The sequence below is a fragment of the Schistocerca piceifrons genome, chromosome 3, assembly GCF_021461385.2.
Source record: "Schistocerca piceifrons isolate TAMUIC-IGC-003096 chromosome 3, iqSchPice1.1, whole genome shotgun sequence".
In the NCBI taxonomy this organism is placed as follows: Eukaryota; Metazoa; Arthropoda; class Insecta; order Orthoptera; family Acrididae; genus Schistocerca; species Schistocerca piceifrons.
Window position 1 is genome coordinate 286,598,092 of NC_060140.1, and position 22,475 is coordinate 286,620,566.

The 22,475-nt window shown below is 43.7% G+C and overlaps 1 protein-coding gene and 1 pseudogene across 1 annotated transcript in view; both read left to right on the forward strand.

Annotated features, from left to right (window-relative positions):
* Positions 1 to 22,475, forward strand: part of LOC124789443 — a 222,899-nt gene that overhangs the window by 129,822 nt on the left and 70,602 nt on the right. The gene's annotated exons all lie outside the window — the stretch shown is intronic.
* On the forward strand, positions 17,969 to 18,086 carry LOC124791200 (annotated as a pseudogene).

Sequence of the window (22,475 nt, forward strand, 5' to 3'; positions counted from 1 at the left end):
CTATTCTTCCATTGTTTTGGAGAGTCACAGCAATGCTACCCCTGGATTCATAGTGTATGACTTCAGGTCACGGCTTGTAGTGATTGAGGAAATTGACGGCATAGTGGTATGTCACGAACATGCCGCGTCCGCAAGTGTTATCTGTCATGTAGCAGTATCATGGTGCCATTTTTCAAGAGGACAATGCTCGTCCACATATGGCGTCTGTCTTTATGAACTGTCTGCCTGATGCAGAGATACTCCTGTGGCCAACAAGAAACGCAGACCTGTCCCCGATAGGGATTGAACTCGGGTACAAGAGCTGTCCCACAGCTAGTATCTAGGAGATCAAGGCCCAGTTACAACAGTTGTGGGCCGGCTTGGCTCAGGAGAGAATACAATTGCTTTACGACGCCTTTCCCAACCAAACCAGTGTGTGCATCCAGGCCAGAGGCGGGTACAACGTCATACTAGTAAGTGGACTCATGCTGCCAAGTTCTTTGTAAATCTGACTCGACTTCGTAATTACCTAACATCACGTATTCTCTCAGTCCGTGAAGTTTCATTTCATTTCCTCCTCACCTTCTGGGTAACTCAGTTTTTTTGTCAGGCAATGTGTGTGTGTGTGTGTGTGTGTGTGTGTGTGTGTGTGAATGAGTGAGTGAGTGTGGATGCGTGAGTAAATACACGGAAATGCCTCCCGCAAGTCGCACGTGTCGTGAGAATATTTTCTTATTATTTTGGAGTGAAAGAAACTAACTACAGGCAGTGAAATTATGAGAGTGAAAGCCCCCTTCTCATACCCACGTACGAGAGTTAAAAGGCAGCAGTGAACAAAACGAGCCGATAAGGAAGCTTCCCACGGCGGGTTCTCTTCCTGGACGACAAACGCACTCAGCAGCACTCTGGCGCCACCTCTTGTCCAGTGAAATCGCAGGTGTGTAGGGCTGGGGAAAGGTGCTCGAGCGGGCTACGCAATTAGGCGCGAAACCGTGCGAAAAGCAAACGAGCGACAGTGTCGGAGGGACTGCAGGCCGGCCGGGGTCGTTGAAACACTTCAGGCGCTTAGCTACTGTCTTCGCTTTCATTCCTCCTTCTGGCGAAACCCCCGCGCAAGGGGTCTCACAAGATCAGTATAGAAGCTGAAGTAATGATTTAAAACTGCGTTGCCAAGACCGGGACTTGAACCCATGTCTTCTGCTTCCTAGGCAGACGTGCTTTCCTCTAGTAAGCAAGTCACGGTCTTGGCAACACAGTTTTAATTCATTACCTCAACTTCTACACTTATCGAAGATAAAGCTGAGACTCAATATGTATCCAGGAAAATGTAATTAAATCAGTTCAACAGTCTCAAAAGAAGTTAGAATACTGTCGAACGACGTCAATCTTATGTATAGAGCAGCATACCTCTTTTAAGGATGGAGGTTCATGCTCACAACAGAATGCAGAGTTTATATATTCTTTTATTCCTGTTACGGATCACAAAAGTATGTATAAAGGAGGTCATTAATTTTGGACTGGTAAGGCCTGGCTTCACACCTGAGAACACGCAGTATGCTAATCATTCCCACTCCGTAATTAATGTCTGATTTATGAGTATTTTTGTGATTCACAACTGGAATGAAAGAATGTATAAATGTCTGCCAGGATCACTGGAAAAATTCTGTGTCTCGCAGTTCGAGACAGCAGAGTGCCGCAGTGATAAACCGCCGTTATCTTACATTGAAGTTAAATGGCTCGTACTTAATATTTTTTCTTTCGTTTGTCATCCAATTCTGGCGCTCAGTCAGACACGAGAAAGCCTATGTAGCAACTTTTCTTTATTCCTTAGACATGAGGTATTTCGATAATCCTCGTTTTCGGATTCTGTTCTACAAGACTGAATACGTATCAACCATGCAATTAAATGGTGTGAAATCAAACAACAGAAAAATGCATAAGATAGTAAACAATAAAAATTTAAAAATTTGACAATTATGAAAACAGTTGACGAATATTTTTGACTACGTGACCACTATGGATACCGAGTGCCAGCTGGTACGGCATAGCATGGCATCGCTTGGAATATGGATGGAAATCGTAACTTTATGCTTGAAGGTGAAATATATTGATACGATGTCGCTCACGTACGTAATGAGATTATAACATAAAGCCTAATTTATGACACAAGTTTATACGTGGAAAACAGTGTCTAAATAATCTTTTATAAACCGGAAGGAACTTTATATTGAAACATGAAAATCGTACAGAAAACATGTGGATTAAATGTCAATTAAAAACTATGAACCGCGAAGATGTAATTGTAAACACGTGAATAGAAGCTTGGAAAAGCAGGAGGGTTCACTTCTTCAAAACGTGTAGGTCCAGCGCTATAACTAGACGTAACTGACGGAAGTCATCTAGTAAAATAAAAATGTTATCTGCTTTTTCCCAAGGAAGTGTTACAGGCCCTCTGCTGTTCCTCCTTTTAGGAGACAATCTGAGCAGCCCCCTAAGATTGTTTTGCAGCTGATGCTGTCTCTGTCTCTCTTTTTGTCATCAATAAAGTCCAATAAAGTCATCAGAAGATTAAAACCGTCTGTTAAATGATTTAGACATGATGTCTGTATGGTGCAAAAATGGCACTTGATTCCAAACAATAAAAAGGTGTGAGGTCATCCACAAGAGAGCTAAGAGGAATCCGTTAAATTTCAATTACACGATAAATCACACAAATTTAAAGGTTATAGATTCGATTAAATACCTAGGAATTACAACTCCAAACAACTTAAATTGGAAAGATCACATAGAAAATGTTGTGGGGAAGGCGAATCAAAGACGGCGTTTATTGGCAGAAAGCCTATGAGACGCAACAAATCTACAAAAGGGACCACCTACATTACGCTTGTCCATCCTCTTCTGGAGTACTGCTGCGCGATATGGGATCCTTACCGGATGGGACTGACGGAGTATATCTAAGAAGTTCGAAGAATCAGCACGTTTTGTATTACACCGAAAAATGGAAGAGTTAAGGATATGATGCACGAACAGGCGTGGAAATCAGTAACCCTAGCAATACCAATGCGTTTTCCATAACGGACATTGCCAAGAGGGGAGGGGGGAGGAAAAGGTTCTTTATGCCCACTCTAAAAAAGTGAAAAAGCAGAATTCGTTATTTGTTGTTGTCTTACATTAGCAACATACTTTTGAAAGACGTAGCGGTGTGTACGTAGGGTCCAAAACCTGAAAACATCTTTTAGCACACTCTTGGCAACATCAACAGACTTCCAGTAACATGGGCTGCGAACCCGGCTGTAACTTACGCTCACTTTAAAAAAACTCACAATGTATTTTTTAAAAGAGATATTGATGTGTAAGTAAGGTCCTGAACCACAAAATACTGAATAGACATCCATTGGGGAAGTCACATCTACTCCCATGACATAAAATTTTGGGTTAACATTAACTTAAGAATTTAAGAAATTTATCAAAACTGGTAGAATAATTCATTAAAAACAATAAATATACTTTTCAAAATTTTGAAATACAAAGTGAATGGCTAGATTACAATATTTTCAAAAGGTGGGCATAAAGTGCCACCCACCTTCCCCTTGGTATTGCAAGGGTTAAATCACGGGCGTTTTTGGTTGCGGCAAGATCTTTTCAGGAAAATTCAGTCAACAACTTTTTCCTTCGAATGCGGTAATACTATTTTGACTCCCACCTACATAGGGAGAAACGATTATCGTAGTAAAATAATTAGAGCTCGCACGGAAAGATTTAACTGCCCGTTTTTCCGTCGTGTTTTTCGAGAGACTGCAGAGAAATTGTCTGAAAGTTGTTGTATGAACCGCCTTCCATCCACTGAATTGAACTGCAGTGCAGTCATGTAGACATAATTGTAGATGAATTAGCATCTTAACTCTAGCTGCAATTTCGCCAAACCGTCTCCATAGCCTTTTTACGAATCTACAGGGCGTCCATAATTTCAGTTTGAAAACGCTGTAGAAAGAAAACCACCGCTCAGAATGTCGTCAAATTTGAACAGCATGTTATTGACGCAGGGAGAAACGCCATGAAACAAAAAAATTTGCGAACATTTTACCAATTGATGGAGCCGTAAGCGTCTTAACGTAAATGGGATCGGCTACAAATGACAGATGAAGCGCGATACGACGGCTATGGTCTCAGTTGCACATTACACCAGCCGTACTGCTCAACATGCAAGACTGCACAAGTTCGGCAGTCAACAGTTGTGGGACTGTTAGGTAAGCCCCTCCCCATGGCCGGCCGGAGTGACCGAGCGGTTCTAGGCGCTACAGTCTGGAACCGCGCGACCGCTACGGTCGCAGGTTCGAATCCTTAGGTTAGTTAGGTTTAAGTAGTTCTAAGTTCTAGGGGACAGATGACCACAGCAGTTAAGTCCCATAGTGCTCAGAGCCATTTGAACCATTTTGAACCCTCCCCATGGTAAGGTCGTACCACACCAGATGGGAAAAATCGGTTTTTTCTTTTCGTGAGGCCAAAAACCGCATAAAAAGCAAAATGATACCGTTTTTGTCTTGGGGCCAAAAAAGTAAAATGAAACCGGTTTCTAATGGCCGTGAGACTGGCGCAAGACATTTTCAGTATGCTGTCCATCGTTTTCTGTAACAAGTTGAAATCTAGAACCAGCATGTTTCACAACAGATTGAAGTGGGTGACGTACAGAATGCACAGACGAAATACGTGCCTTCAATTCAGTTTCCTTTGTAATTGAAGTGCTGAACACAACATCTCTCGATAACCCCACAGCTAGAAGTCAGACCGTTGAAGATCAGGTGATGTGCACGGCCGGAATGTAGGGAAATGACGATTGATAATTCTCTTGTTTCCTAAATCACCCAGCAGTAGCCGCTTCACTGGCTGTGCCACCAGCGGAGAAGCGCTATCTGATCCTAGCCACACATCCACGCTGTTGAAAGGTTTCAATGGCGTTACTGCGCAAAAGACTCTCACAGCGGACTTCCAACATGCTGGAGTAGCTGCGGGTCAGCAACTACTGTTAAAAAGTAGAACGAAAAATGAGTGCAAAGTTGCAAACTTTACTTTTTTATTCACTCGATGACTAGTTTCGGGCCGAGATCCATTTTCAGATCATCATAATACAGACGAAAATGGTATTTCCGAAGATGCGAAGACTATGTCAAAAATGTGCATCGAGCAGTTACAAGGCATACAGCGTTTACCAGTGGCGGTACAGGTAGCAAAACCCGCAAGACTCGTCTAAAATACAAAAAAAAGGCCTTATGGTAAACTATGCGGTCAACCACAAGTGCCGTCAAGTGATACCGGCTGATCTGCGTGCGGTAATTCCGTTGCTCATATTCTGCAATTCTGCGTATTGGCATTTCCTTGGAGACGGGCTCTGTCTGTCCACAAAGTGTTCCATGGCCGTTCACTGTCCCCTTCCATGCGAGAAACAAATTCCAGAGCAAACATTTGTCGTTCTGGCAGATCAGCAGGAAGAAGCTCCTAAACACAAGTGATTTTGTGTGGATAGTAATGTAGGATGTTTTGCATGATTTTATGCACCGTGTTCGAGGCATGCCCAATGTTCAGGCAATTCCCCGCGCTCCTCTTGCAGTGCTGTCGCCACATCGTCGACAGACGTCGGATCCACTGCTTTTCTCCCTCTGCCACATTGCATTTTTTTAAACTGTCTTTTCGAATTGTCAAATCATTTTCTCCAGGACCTTAGCAAACATGGGACTAATGCCTTTTTTCATGTCTTTGAGTGTCTGGAAGTTCTTCAGGGCTACTGCGCACAGTCATCGTTCTTGTAAAACAGCTTTATCAGCAGCGTGAGATCCCAGAGATCCTTCATGGAGACTGTCATGTCGGTCGTCTCGGACGTAAACAGAGAAACAACCGTGTGCCCCACGTCTGTTGGTGTACGTATTCTGACGCTTACATCGCCATCCATTGATTAAACTTTCGTTAATTTTTTCCCCTTTGTATAGTGGGAATTAGTGAAGTTTGGTGGCGGGAGGAACAAGACTTTTGGTCAGGTGAATACAGGGTTATAAATACAGAATCAAATAGGGGTAATGCAGGAGTAGGTTTAATAATGAATAGGAAAATAGGAGTGCGGTAAGCTACGACAAACAGCATAGTGAACGCATCATTGTCGCCAAGATAGGCACGAAGCCCACTCCTACTACAGTAGTACAAGTTTATATGCCAATTATCTCTGCAGATGACGAAGAGATTGGTGAAATGTAAGATGAGATAAAATAAGTTATTCAGATAGTGAAGGGAGACGAAAATTTAATAGTCATGGGTGACTGGAATTCGATAGTAGGAAAAGGAAGAGAAGGAAACGTAGTAGGTGAATATGGATTGGGGGTAAGAAATGAAAGAGGAAGCCGACTGGTGGAATTTCGCACAGAGCACAACTTAATCATAGCTAACACTTGGTTCAAAAATCATAAAAGAAGGTTGTATACATGAAAGAAGCCTGGAGATACTGACTGGTTTCAGATAGATTATATAATGGTAAGACAGAGATTTAGGAATCAGATTTTAAACTGTAAGACATTTCCAGGGGCAGATGTGGACTCTGAACACAATCTATTGGTTATGAATTGTAGATTAAAACTGAAGAAACTGCGAAAAGATAGGAATTTAAAGAGATGGGACCTGGATAAACTGTCTAAACCAGAAGTTGTACAGAGTTTCAGGGAGAGCATAAGGGAACAATTGGCAGGAATGGGGTAAAGAAATACAGTAGAAGAAGATTGGGTAGCTTTGAGGGATGAAGTAGTGAAGGCAGCAGAGGATCAAGTAGGTAAAAAGACGAGGGCTAGTAGAAATTCTTGGGTAACAGAAGAAATATTGAATTTAATTGATGAAAGGAGAAAATATAAAAATGCAGTAAATGAAGCAGGCAAAAAGGGATACAAACGTCTCAAAATTGAGATCGACAGGAAGTGCAAAATGGCTAAGCAGGGATGGCTAGACGACAAATGTAAGGATGTAGAGGCTTATCTCACTAGGGTCAAGATAGATACTGCCTACAGGAATATTAAAGAGACCTTTGGAGGAAAGAGAACCACTTGTATGAATATCAAGAGCTCAGATGGAAACCCAGTTCTAAGCAAAGAAGGGAAAGCAGAAAGATGGAAGGAGTATATACAGGGTCTATACAAGGGCGATGTACTTGAGGGCAATATTATGGAAATGGAAGAGGATGTAGATGACGATGAAATGGGAGATATGATACTGTGTGAAGAGTTGACAGAGCACTGAAAGACCTAAGTCGAAAAAGGCCCCGGGAGTAGACAACATTCCGTCAGAACTACTGACAGCCTTGGGAGAGCCAGCCATGACAAAACTCTACCATCTAGTGAGCAAGATGTATGAGACAGGCAAAATACCCTCAGACTTCAAGAAGAATATTATGATTCCAATCCCAACAATCCAAAAGAAAGCAGGGGTTGACAGATGTGAAAATTACCGAACTATCAGTTTAATAAGTCACGGCTGCAATATACTAATGAGAATTCTTTACAGACGAATGGAAAAACTGGTAGAAGCCGACCTCGTGGAAGATCAGTTTGGATTCCGTAGAAATATTGGAACACGTGAGGCAATACTGACCCTACGATTTATCTTACAAAATAGATTTAAGAAAGTCAAACCTACGTTTCTAGCATTTGTGGACTCAGAGAAAGCTTTTGACAGTGTTGACTGGAATACTCTCTTTCAAATTCTGAAGGTGGCAGGGGTAAAATACAGGGAGCGAAAGGCTATTTACAATTTGTACAGAAACCAGATGGCAGTTATAAGTGTCGAGGGGCATGAAAGGGAAGCAGTGGTTGGGAAGGGAGTGAGACAGGGTTGTAGCCTCTCCCCGATGTTATTCAATTTGTATATTGAGCAAGCAGTAAAGGAAAGGTTCGCCGATGACATTGTAATTCTGTCAGAGACAGCAAAGGACTTGGAAGAGCAGTTGAACGGAATGGACAGTGTGTTGAAAGGAGGATATGAGATGAACATCAACAAAAGCAAAATGAGGATAATGGAATGTAGTTGAATTACATCGGGTGATGCTGAGGAAATTAGATTAGGAAATGAGACGTTTAAAGTAGTAAATGAGTTTTGCTATTTGGGGAGCAAAATAACGAATGATGGTCGAAGTAGGGAGGATATAAAATGTAGACTGGCAATGGCAAGGAAAGCGTTTCTGAAGAAGACGAATTTGTTTACATCGAGAATAGATTTAAGTGTCAGGAAGTCGTTTCTGAAAGTATTTGTATGGAGTGTCGCCATCTATGGAAGGGAAACTTGAACGATAAATAGTTTGGACAAGAAGAAAATAGAAGCTTTTGAAATTGAAATGTGGTGCTACAGAAGAATGCTAAAGATTAGATGGGTAGATCACATAACTAATGAGGATGTACTGAATAGAATTTGGAAGAACAGGAGTTTGTGGCACAACTTGACTAGAAGAAGGGATCGGTTGGTAGAACATGTTGTGAGGCATCAAGGGATCGCCAATTTAGTATTGGAGGGCAGTGTGGAGGGTAAAAATCGTAGAGGCAGACCAAGAGATGAATACACTAAGCAAATTCAGAAGGATGTAGGTTGCAATAGGTACTGGGAGATGAAGAAGCTTGCAGAGGATAGAGTAGCATGGAGAGCTGCATCAAACCAGTCTCAGGACTGAAGACCACAACAACAACAACAACAATTTTTTTCCATGAGTTTACCTCTGCGTCAATAAATTTGACTTCATTCTGAGCAGTGGTTCTCTTTCCACAGCGTTTTGAACCTGGAACTTAAATTATAGACACCCTGTGTTAAGGCGCCACGTTTTGTTGGCGATAAGAGTCCATATCTATGTGATTCACCTAACAGATAGCGAAATGTATTGTTAAGGACAGGCGTAGGGTAAAATGCATTCTTGTACTTAAACATACACATCTCCAAAAGTATTACACATAAAATAGTAGAACTTGAGAGTATTATGTTGTACACAATGCTTGACATTCTGTGCAAAATTTTGTTTGAAAAAGCGCTTCGACATACATTATATAAGGATTTGGATTTTTAACTCTGTCGTGTCTATAATGAACCTTTTCTGGTGAACTAGTCAAGGAATAAAACTGGAATTTCACAGTTTTCATCTATATAAGAGGCTAATAAAAAGTGTGGAACAGATTGGTGTTTAAGGTCATAGTTACTCTGAAATTAATTTTTCAGTTTTGTCTTATCCGGAATTGCTCCATTTTTCTCAAATTTTGGAGGAGAATTTGTCTCAGAGGAAATATAACGGATAAGTGTAGCACAGGATTATTCAGTAAGTAATTCAGAAGAACTGTGCCAAATTTCTTCTGGATGTTTCCTGAGAAAGGGTACTAATAGCTCAAAAAAGTCAATTTACAGAAATTCGCATTTAAAGTTTTTATTCCAATTTTTGACAATATTGCTATACCTATAGTGGCTAATGCTGTCCACATCCATAATCTTTATTCTCTTCCTCGTCTTCCTTTGCATAGCCGACTTTTGCAGTTTTCGTTCTGCTGCCTTAAGCTTTGTCCAGTCGCGCTTCATCGGTGCTTCTGAGTATCTTCAGTGTGAATGCACCTGGATGGAACCTATTTCTGCAGGCACTTAATCCTACCTACATTTCCACTATTGAACGCTAGACAGACATCACATGCGGTTATCTTCACAACAACTGAGAACACAAATACTGTTTTAGGACAACGCATCCATATAAGGTGATTTAGCCCTCATTTGAATTCTGTGTTTTCCCATGTACACATTTTTTCAGCTGTTCAGGATTAGCTATGTATCTGAAAACTGGTTTTATAACATCTAAAACAGCAACTGGCAAATCATGTGTGTAGATGTGTGGATTTACACTGGTTTCTGCTTGGAAGATATTTGCACCACGATATGTCACAAAGGGAATGTTGTGGATTATCATCTGTGGAAAGTTTGTGAAAGAATGTTGCCCACACGGCTTGCTGCATTGTTTTCACACTATGTAAGTTATCCCTGATAGCTTTTCCACTGTTAAGACCCATCTCGAGCAAAACAGGTTATATATGCAAAACTAAAACTGAAATAAGTTAGTAGCACGTGCTATATAAAAAGAAACTCATTGTAAACAAAGGAACAAGCAAATACGAGGTGTTCAAAAAGTCTCTCATCAGTGCCGTATGATTGTTAGCCGCGCTTGCTGTATAATTGTTTGCCTGTCTGGGTTACTTCCCTGCAAGTGGACTCTTCCAACATTCCACGGTTTCGTTTATCTCAGCCAGCGTCAGTAGTATCGTTGGTATGTGTCGTTACGTGTTGACGTGAACGTTTAAGTTTAGTACTTTTGTTCGTTTGTTTCGTTTTTGTCACTGTTAACGTGTGTTTATAGTCGAACGAGTGTTCAAAGCTGGCGGTAAATACACAGTTTCAGTTCGTCAAACATTTAATTCAGTTTTCCCGGAGACAACATTCCCACATCGCGATACTGTGCGAGATTTGATTAACAAATTTCGAAGTACGGGTTCAGTGACAGATGCACCGAGAAGTGGTCGTCCTAGCGTTTTGTCTGAAGATAAACTACTCGTTATTTCCAATAAAATGTCCATGAGTCCGGACAAGTCAGTAAGAAAACTGGCCTAGGAAATCGGTGTTAGTGTCGGAACGGCCCACACAGCTGTAAGGAAAAAATTAGAACTTCTCCCATACAAAGCGACAGTCGTGGAAGAACTGAAAAATACTGATCATGGCAAGAGACTACATTGTCAGTGGTTCAAAAATTTCGTTCAACAAAATGGAAGGGATATTCTTAATAAAACGTTTTACACTGATGACGCGTGGATTCATTTATCGGATTACATGAACTCGAAAAATTCTCGTATGTGGAGTACTGCACATCCATTGTGTATTCATGAGGAACCACTTCATGCTGTGAAAATAGGGAGTTTGGATTGCAATTTCTAGACGTCGGATTGTGGGTCCCATATTTTTCAACGAAATAATAAACGCACAACGATACTGCAGTGATATTCTGTACCCATTCATAGGAGAACCTGATTTAAGTGAAATACTGAACGGTTATTTTCAAGAAGATGGTGCAACCGCGCATACAGCTCGCGTTTCAATGTCACTGCTTGCTGATGTTTTTGGTGATCGCATAATTTCACAGGGACTTTGGCCTCCACGATTGCGTGACGTAACACCACCTGACCTTTTCTTCTGGAGTGCAGCGAAAGCAACTGTCTATAAAAAACCGTCCAAAATCTATCGATGAATTGAAAACTGCAATATCCACTTTCACTGCTTCTGTTACATAAGAAATGTTACAGCTTGTGTTTGGAAAGACGATTAGACGAATTGAATTGTGTATTCAACAACAGGGGGGACACTTTCAACATTTAATGTGAAAATTTGTCCGTAAAAATGAATATTCAATAAATTAATATCTTGTATTTCACTGAGTTTCATTTCGGTATATTCACTGCGGCATACGGCTTGCGCGGCGAACAATCATACGGCGCTGCGTAAAGACTTTTTGAACACTCCGTATAATCTTTGTCACAGCCTTCTACTCATCTGCAATTCGTTTCGATTGTGTGAACGAAAAAATAACGCACAAAAAATATCGAGCGTAGAGGAAGTGTGGAGCACAGCATAGAAAGAGAGGGTGTGGCAGGCGCAGGCGCCCAAACTTTTTAGAACGTATTTCTAGCCAGAATTCTATTATGAAACTTTCCGATGTTTTTCTTAAAGAATGACTCTGATAAATTACGCAAGAAAAATAATTTTTTCGCGATTTTGAACTAGATCTGCCTTCAACGGGGTTGCTTACCAGTGGGCTTTCTGCCAGCGGAAATAAGATGAGCCCAGTAAGGTGAGCTCGGAAGCATATGCTACCGAGCGGCCTTGGCTGAGGACGCAGTAGGCGACGAACCGTACGTGGCCGCTGCGGCGCATAACGGTAACACCTGTGTGGACAGCCAGGGCCACACACTGGCAAGTGGTCCGGCTGCTCTCCAATACCGCCATCCATCGGGCCAGAGTAACGGGCGTTCCCGGCAAGAAAACTCGTGCGGTAGCGGTTCGCACAGGAGCTCTCGTCGGTGCCTCGTCGAAATTCTTGCCAATTCGAGTAGTCCACGGCAACACAAACGAAACGGTAAACCTTCGGTGAGATTTCTGAGGTATCGAACCAACAATTGCTTGTGATTAACTGGTATTCAAGGCCCTTTGTGGTCACGACGAAGTCCCTTGGCAGACCAGAGATCTCTAACGGAGCGAGGACGAGTCCAGTGTTGAGGGATGCTTACATTAGAAATCAAGACACTGCTGTTACGCCAGTGCGTTAGTGACGCCCTCCCTCCCCGCTGTAGTTCCACGAGTATGACGAGTCTAAGAATGGTGGTGCTGAGATCACGTTCTACTCGTCGACTCGTTCCCTTTTACTAAAGCGTGAAGGATTGTAAGGCCGTCACGTAGCACGGGAGTTGAATGTACGAGATTGCTGATGTAATGAGAAACTGGCGGAGCGAAATGACCGACTCTCGGGAATAGATGACCTCTGACGGAGCTGTGTTTTGTAAGACTGTGGAAGATGTAAGACGAAAATTCATTTATGCAGTGTATACAATTGCAAATTTGCTCCATAAGAAGCATAGTAACGCCTGGAAAAAGTTCGATGCTATAGTCCAGGGCTTCCCAACCTTTTCAGCTTGCGGACGCCTTCTACAGTCGAAAATCCATGGCGACCCCTAGTCAGTCAAGAGCACAGTAACTTTAAACTTCAGAGCGAAACCCATGGGAACTGAAAGCTTCTTAATGCTAGTGCCATGTTCCCAATGACCCCCCGCCCCCCTCCCCGAAGTATCAATAGTCTTTGGAGCTTCTTGTGATTGTTCTTCGTTTGGTCGTCCTCCCTCCTCCTTCATTTCAACTGGAAACTTCCCTTGTTGTGAAGGCGATGGAGAAACCGCACCCTTGTTCAATGATCCCGACTTCAGCCACGGATCCATGTCAGAAGTAATAAACTGGTCAAAAATCGACTTATGAAATAGATAGTACACTGACAAAGCAAGTTTAACATTTAACGATGCCTGGGGCCGCATACGTGCCATTGAGCGCTGTGATTGGTCGACAAAGCTTGCTCCGCGCATGCGTAAAAGGTTTCAGCGCATCAAGCGCCGTGAGCCGGGACACAAACGACCCCCGTATTGTTCCGAAACAGTCAATGAGAGAAGCCGCATTCTCCGGCACTAAACTGTGTATGCGTTCTCACTTAGGAACCGCAAAAGCTGCTTGGGAATACGCCCTGAAGTAAAAGTACACATGTTTTTCACACGAAAAAAAAAAAAATAGTGATGAATTTGACTTTCACATTTTTATTCAATAATTTTACTCATTATTTTACACGATTTGGTGAAAGGTGGCCGCGGACCCCCTAGAAAGAGCCGTCGGACCCCTAAGGGGTCCGCGGACCACATGTTGGGAAGTCCATACTTTAGACAGGAAACATACAAACTTCCTGTAATGCAAACACAATATTTGTATGAGCACTTGTTCAGTAGAAGACATGTATTTCACTAGCGCGTAGCACGTGGAAAGAATGAAGACAAAAATCTTTCTCTGATTTTAGTGCAATGGTCATTTCCCCTCTGTAGGTGGGAGTGAACAAAAAATTTTCGCATTCGGAGAAGAAAGGTGGTGACTGAAATTTCGTGAAAGATGGCGCTGCTACAAGAAAGACCTTTGTTCCACTTATTGCTACTCCAGTTCGCGTCTCATGTCGGTGACACTCTCTCCCCTATTTCGTGATAATATGAAACGAGCCGCGCGGGATAGCTGTGCGCGGCTCCCCCCGTCGGAGGTTCGAGTCCTCCCTCGGGCATCGATGTGTATGTTGTCCTTAGTGTAAGTTAGTTCAAGTTAGATAAAGTAGTGTGTAAGCTTAGGGACCGATGACCTCAACAGTTTCGTCCCACTGAACTTACCACAAATTTGCAAAAAATACGAAACGAACTGATCTTATTGAAATTTTGACGCTGTCTTCCGTCAGTTCTAACCGGTAAGGATCCCATAACGAGCAGCAGTGCTATAGAAGAGGACGGAAAAGGGTTGTGTAGGCAGTCTCTTTAGTAGATTTATTGCATCGTCTAAGTGTTCTGTTAATAAAAAACACTCTTTGGTTCGCCTTCCGAGCAACGGTTCAATTTATGTCCTTCGTAATTGCAATCCCCAGGTATTTAAGTTAATCGGCAAATTTAAATGTATGTAAAATATAACGGTAATTTTTTGGTACTGTTGTGGAACACCACCGAATTTTTATTGTTACCAGGTATCTTGTCTAAATTACAGGGCTATTACAAATGATTGAAGCGATTTCATAAATTCACTGTAGCTCCATTCATTGACATATGGTCACGACACACTACAGATACGTAGAAAAACTCATAAAGTTTTGTTCGGCTGAAGCCACACTTCAGGTTTCTGCCGTCAGAGCACTCGAGAGCGCAGTGAGACAAAATGGCGATGGGAGCCGAGAAAGCGTATGTCTTGCTTGAAATGCACTCACATCAGTCAGTCATAACAGTGCAACGACACTTCAGGACGAAGTTCAACAAAGATCCACCAACTGCTAACTCCATTCGGCGATGGTATGCGCAGTTTAAAGCTTCTGGATGCCTCACGGTTTAACGTTTACGGCCCCTTTTTCTTCTGCGAAAAAAACGTTACAGGACACGTGTATCTGGACATGCTGGAAAATTGACGCATGCCACAACTGGAGACCGACAGCGCCGACTTCATCTTTCAACAGGATGGTGCTCCACCGCACTTCCATCATGATGTTCGGCATTTCTTAAACAGGAGATTGGAAAACCGTTGGATCGGTCGTGGTGGAGATCTTGACCAGCAATTCTTGTCATGGCCTCCACGCTCTCCCGACTTAACCCCATGCGATTTCTTTCTGTGGGGTTATGTGAAAGATTCAGTGTTTAAACCTCTTCTACCAAGAAACGTGCCAGAACTGCGAGCTCGCATCAACGATGCTTTCGAACTCATTGATGGGGACATGCTGCGCCGAGTGTGGGAGGAACTTGATTATCGGCTTGATGTCTGCCGAATCACTAAAGGGGCACATTCGAACATTTGTGAATGCCTAAAAAAACTTTTCGAGTTTTTGTATGTGTGTGCAAAGCATTGTGAAAATATCTCAAATAATAAAGTTATTGTACTGCTGTGAAATCGCTTCAATAATTTGTAATAACCCTGTATTTTTAATGCGTTTTGATCTGATGATTCTACTAAATGATAAATGATATCATGTGCTAACAAGCTAAGAGGGGTGCTCAGATTGTCTCCTAAATCCTTTATACAGATTAAGTACAACAGATGGTCCTATAACACTTCCTTGCGGAACCTCGGATATTACACTAGATGACCTCGGCTCGATTATTACATACTGTGACGTTCATTTGATGCCCAACTTGAAGTTCAGTGCCATTTCAGCGGAAGTTTCTTCACATCCCGAAATATGTGTATCGGACCCATCTGCCTGTAATGTAATAACCTGCCATCTCAAGGACTTTAAATGAAATGGGTATCTCCCCGGCACTTTAACAGCGTACCATGAATGCCTAATAAAGGACATCTGGCGATAACTGGTCTTGCATTAGAATCAAGGTCTCGGGTTTTGCTTTCCGCCAGCGTAGCGCGCTAGCCAGCAGGAAGTGGTTGTGAGACGCAAGGCTGTCGCTGCTGCAGTGTGTGTTGGACGTCTGGAGGCGGAACGGCCGCCCTGGCCGCGGAGAAAGTATGCGGCGTGCTCTCGCCTGCCAGCTAGCTATAATAGCCGCACAGCCGGCGCATGCAGCAAGTAGCCAGCCGGCCATGCCTGGGGAAAGGCAAGAAGCCAGGTGGTCCAACACCCAACACAGGCGACGCTCCCCTGCCTTACACTCCAGTTCCACGAGTCGTGGGATACACACTGCTGCGAAAAACTCCAAGGACGAAAGGAACTTCCGGTTGATGTATCACCCCCGAATAACATAGCTCGATGAAGCTTTGACCATACACAGAAAAAACTACACTGAAAAGTCAAAGAAACTGCTATACACAGGCGTATTCAGAGGTATGTAAACAGACAGAATACGGCGCTGCGCCGGCCGCAGTGGCCGAGGGGTTCTAGGCGCTTCAGTCCGGAACCGCGCTGCTGCTACAGTCGCAGGTTCGAATCCTGCCTCGGGCATGGATGTGTGTGATCTCCTTAGGTTATTTAGGTTTAAGTAGTTCTAAGTCTAGGGGACTGATGACCTCAGATGTTAAGTCCCATAGTGCTTAGATCCATTTAAACCATTTTTACGGTACTGCGGTCGGCAACGCCTATATAAGAAACAAGTGTCTGGCGCAGTTGTTAGACCGGTTACTGCTGCTACAATGGCAGGTTATCAAGATTTAAGAATTTTAACGTGGTGTTATGGTCGGGACACGAGCTATGGGACACAGCATCTCCGAGATAGAGATGAACAGGACCAACGACGACTGAAGAGAATCGTTCAACGTGGCAGAAGCGCAACCCTTCCGCAAACTGCTGCAGATTTCAATACTGGGCCATCAACAAGTGTCAGCGTGCGAGCCATTCAACGAAACATCATCGATATGGGCTTTCGGAGCCGAAGGCCCACTCGTGTACCCTTGATGACTGCACGACACGAAGATTTACGTCTCCTCTGGGCCCGTCAACACCGACATTGGACTGTTGACGACTGGAAACATGTTGCCTGGTCGGACGAGTCTCGTTTCATATTGTATGGTACGAATCTGGAGACAATCTCATGAATCTGTGGTTTCTAAATGTCAGCAGCTGTTGGAGGCTCCGTAATGGTGAGGGGCGTGTGCAGTTGGAATGATTTGGGACCTATGATACGTCTAGATACGGCTCTGACAGGTGACACGAACCTAAGCATTCTGTCTGATCAGCTGTACCCATTCATGTCCATTGTGAATTACGACAAACTTGGGCAGTTGCAGCAGAACAATGCGACACCCCCACAAGTCCAGAATTGCTACACAGTGGCTCCAGGAATACACTACTGAGTTTAAACGCTTCCACTGGCCACCAAACTCCCCAGACATGAACACTATTGAACATTTCTGGTATGCCTTGCCATGTGATGTTCAGAAGAGATCTCGAGTGCTGCGGCACTTCTGCGTCCTCGCGGGGGCCCTGCACGATGTTAGACAGGTGAACTAGTTTCTTTGGCTCTTCACTGTTATATAGTATAGCACAGAAAATAACTGAAAGAAATGCAGGATGAGACAAACAGAAATATTTTTATTCAAAGACAATAATTACACTGAATTCACCGCGTTTTATGATGGTTCTCTGCACATTACAAAAGCTGGCTCATGGTTCTTAATAAGCTGTTTCATCACCACGGAAAACACCCTCTGCGACGTGCTCCCACGCTTGCCCCAAGGCTCCAAGGTTGGTAAGGAGTTCTTGTGGAATGGTTCTCCATTTCTTCACTAGCGCGACTGACAACAGTCGGATGATCGTTCGTGTATGTGGACCTGCGGCAATACGTCTCCCCAGCACATTCCACACGTGCTTGGTGAGATTTAAGTCGGAGGAACGGGCAGACCAGTCCATAAACCGAATATCCTCCCGTGCCAAGCCTTCCTAGATTTGCGCAGTTCGATACTGTTGCACATTGTCATCCATAAAAAAATTAGCGAAGTGCAAGTAGGAGTCCCGCACTGAGGGTTCCGCACAAATTTAGTTATGTATATGTATACTTCATCCATCCCAGGAATCCAGAATATCAACGATTTTTACCTGTTATCGATATCGATAATGGCAAGATATTGGTCCCGGTAATTCAAAGACCGTATCAAAATCTCTACAGTAGTTCCTCAGACTTGCCCTTACGTACAAAACGAAGTGAGCAGGGGAGAAAAGATGTAACAAAACATTTTTATTTATGTAGTCAAGGGCCTTGCCGCAGTGCTAACACCGGTTCCCGTCAGATCACCGAAGTTAAGCGCTGTCGGGCTGGGCTAGCACTTGGATGGGTGACCATCCGGTCTGCTGAGCGCTTTTGGCAAGTGGGGTGCACTCAGCCCTTGTTAGGCAAACTGAGGGGCTACTTGTTTAAGGGTCTAGCGGTTCTAGGCGCGCAGTCCGGAACCGCGCGACTGCTACGGTAGCAGGTTCGAATCCTGCCTCGGGCATGGATGTCTGTGATGTCCTTAGGTTAGTTAGGTTTAAGTAGTTCTAAGTTCTAGGGGACTGATGACCACAGTAGTTAAGCCCCATAGTGCTCAGAGCCATTTGAACCAGCCAACTTGTTTAAGAAGTAGCGGCTCCGGTCTCGGAAACTGACATACGGCCGGGAGAGAGGTGTGCTGACCACATGCCCCTCCATATCCGCATCCTGTGACGCCTATGAGCTGAGGATGACACGGCGGCCGGTCAGTACCGTTGGGTCCTCGTGGCCTGTTCGGGAGGAAGAATTTACTTATTTACTAAAATACAGGGGAGACACAAACTATTGCGACCTAGAATATCTCCGACAGTATGATAGGAGCTGAAAAGTTTGTGGACAAAAGTTGCGTGGGACAACGGAGGCCATAATATATTGTGAATTACGACAAACTTGGGCAGTTGCAGCAGAACAATGCGACACCCCCACAAGTCCAGAATTGCTACACAGTGGCTCCAGGAATACACTACTGAGTTTAAACGCTTCCACTGGCCACCAAACTCCCCAGACATGAACACTATCGAACATTTCTGGGATGCCTTGCCATGTGATGTTCAGAAGAGATCTCCATCCCCCCCCCCCCCCCCCACCGCCCGTACTCTTACGGATTTATGGACAGTCCTGCAGGATTTATGGTGTCGATTCCCTCCGGCACTACCTCAGACATTAGTCGAGTCCATGCCACGTCGCGCTGCGGCACTTCTGCGTCCTCGCGGGGGCCCTGCACGATATTAGACAGGTGAACTAGTTTCTTTGGCTCTTCACTGTTATATAGTATAGCACAGAAAATAACTGAAAGAAATGCAGGATGAGACAAACAGAAATATTTTTATTCAAAGACAATAATTACACTGAATTCACCGCGTTTTATGATGGTTCTCTGCACATTACAAAAGCTGGCTCATGGTTCTTAATAAGCTGTTTCATCACCACGGAAAACACCCTCTGCGACGTGCTCCCACGCTTGCCCCAAGGCTCCAAGGTTGGTAAGGAGTTCTTGTGGAATGGTTCTCCATTTCTTCACTAGCGCGACTGACAACAGTCGGATGATCGTTCGTGTATGTGGACCTGCGGCAATACGTCTCCCCAGCACATTCCACACGTGCTTGGTGAGATTTAAGTCGGAGGAACGGGCAGACCAGTCCATAAACCGAATATCCTCCCGTGCCAAGCCTTCCTAGATTTGCGCAGTTCGATACTGTTGCACATTGTCATCCATAAAAAAATTAGCGAAGTGCAAGTAGGAGTCCCGCACTGAGGGTTCCGCACAAATTTAGTTATGTATATGTATACTTCATCCATCCCAGGAATCCAGAATATCAACGATTTTTACCTGTTATCGATATCGATAATGGCAAGATATTGGTCCCGGTAATTCAAAGACCGTATCAAAATCTCTACAGTAGTTCCTCAGACTTGGCCTTACGTACAAAACGAAGTGAGCAGGGGAGAAAAGATGTAACAAAACATTTTTATTTATGTAGTCAAGGGCCTTGCCGCAGTGCTAACACCGGTTCTCGTCAGATCACCGAAGTTAAGCGCTGTCGGGCTGGGCTAGCTCTTGGATGGGTGACCATCCGGTCTGCTGAGCGCTTTTGGCAAGTGGGGTGCACTCAGCCCTTGTTAGGCAAACTGAGGGGCTACTTGTTTAAGGGTCTAGCGGTTCTAGGCGCGCAGTCCGGAACCGCGCGACTGCTACGGTAGCAGGTTCGAATCCTGCCTCGGGCATGGATGTCTGTGATGTCCTTAGGTTAGTTAGGTTTAAGTAGTTCTAAGTTCTAGGGGACTGATGACCACAGTAGTTAAGCCCCATAGTGCTCAGAGCCATTTGAACCAGCCAACTTGTTTAAGAAGTAGCGGCTCCGGTCTCGGAAACTGACATACGGCCGGGAGAGAGGTGTGCTGACCACATGCCCCTCCATATCCGCATCCTGTGACGCCTATGAGCTGAGGATGACACGGCGGCCGGTCAGTACCGTTGGGTCCTCGTGGCCTGTTCGGGAGGAAGAATTTACTTATTTACTAAAATACAGGGGAGACACAAACTATTGCGACCTAGAATATCTCCGACAGTATGATAGGAGCTGAAAAGTTTGTGGACAAAAGTTGCGTGGGACAACGGAGGCCATAATATGACCTTAGTTTTTTGTTGCTAGATGGTGTCGCTTCAGAGATATGAAAGTCAACTTTGTTTTTTTAAATGGGATGTTATAGTTTGGTACTTATTTTCTGATAGCGGCTATCGAGACGAATCCAATGATGTGTAGCAGTAGGGTCTTTGAAGGTCAACGAAGATCGCATGAACGTCCATTTACAGAAGGTGTTCGAAGTGATGACCATTGGTATCAAAGCAGTGCTGCAATTTTATCTTGGTTTGAGTGGTATTCCTTATCACATCGGCACTTATCGAAGCACATGCTCTAACAATTCTCTCTCGCATATCTTCAGGTGTAGTTGGAATGTCTTTAAAAGCAATATCTTTTACGAATCCCCACAAGAAAAAATCCAGAGGCGTAAGTCTGGCGAACGAGCCGGCCACGACACATCTCCTCCGCGTCCAATCCAACGATTTGGGAATTGTCTCTCCAACTCATTTCTAGCCTCAGCGAAAAATGTACCGGACACTATTCTTATTATTATTCTTACTCGTGTAGTAGTGAAATTGTAATGTTGACCCATATCAATGTCTGAACTAACTATTTTTGCCAGGTAAGACAAAAGCATAAATAAATAAATAAATCTTCATAGATGGAGCTTCTGTGGCTTTCGGCTGTGTTTCATTGATATGCTATGGTTGGATAATCTATTCACTTGTTTTATTGATAATATTTAATTCACATGACCGATTTCGAAAGTATGCGGTACCATCTTCACACGCAAGATACCTGTGGCAGTCGAACACAACTGATGAAATGAAGTACGTACAGAAAGTGGTCCAAAACGTAATCAGAGCGAAAGCGTACATAACCCTGCATGAGTAAAACAGCTGTGCGGATTGTCCAATAACGGTACATTTATACACGTATCGACTCTCACGAGCAGCACTCGTTCCGCCCACCGGGAACGCAAGAGGTGCTTGAAATAGTCGTAACAAGTCTAATTAAGTACCCGGACACCACGTCGATGAGGTCAGACCGCTGTCGTTTATGACTCCTAATAGTTCTTGCAACAATTCTCTGCTGATAACCACCCTGCTTATGTTTTTGGAGTTCGTATCGGATATTACTAGACTGTTTACGCTTGCTCACGACAACCTTGGCAGTCTCACACTTCGTTTGAAAGTTCGGGAGCCGGATGTGGTTGCATCTACGCTGCACTCTCCTGTGTATCCTTCACTATTCACAGTATTTGGTGAGCCTCCAGAGATACATAAGTCTTATTGGAAGTGATACGCGTTTGTCTTCCTCCCTCCCTTGTGCTAAATAACGTAACCCACTAAAGGGGAACAAACTGTTTAATAGAGACTCCTAATCAAAGTACAGCTTAGCCGCTTTATCTAGGCAGACACAGAAGCAGGAAGTCGACCAACGTAGCGCAAAACATGCTACTGTAACGTGAAAGATCAGAGCGAAAATTGGTTAACTTGTAATGTTAACAGGGCGAAGGCGGAAAACCTCTGAAATTGCCTCCTAATTCAAGATCATTGGTCACCAGATCCTGCAGGAGACTTTTAGTTGTCTCTTCAGCATTCGCCATATGCAGTGAAACTGGGCCGGAGATATACATTTCGAGGATGTTTATGTGAAGTGTGTGGGGTAGCAGTTAATAGGCTGAAGGTAAACGAACATGAAACACGTGTTTCGAGACGTTAAGAAATTTTGGCTCGTGGAGACTGTGAGAAACAGTACTTTTAGCCATCTGTAAAGGTATCTCCAATATTCGATGATACATGGCCGTGAAGCCCCCGATGAAGAAATTCGGAAGTTAGATTATGATCAGAACCTTTTACCATCGAATGTTGGAAAGACTGAAGAAAGGAATCAAAAATCTAGTGGACGATCATGATTTTTAAAATGCTGTCAACAACGAGATCGTTAAAGTAGCTCATATGGGACATATATGAGGAATGATTCTGATCGTGAAAGTACATATGTTAGAGGCACGCCATGGATTTAGAAAATGCACATCTTGCTCTGATTGTATTTGTCACTTTGACAGAAGTAACCGAAAATAGTGCATTACGATTACTAACTCACTGTTTTTTTCGATTATGAAAAGGCATTAGACAAA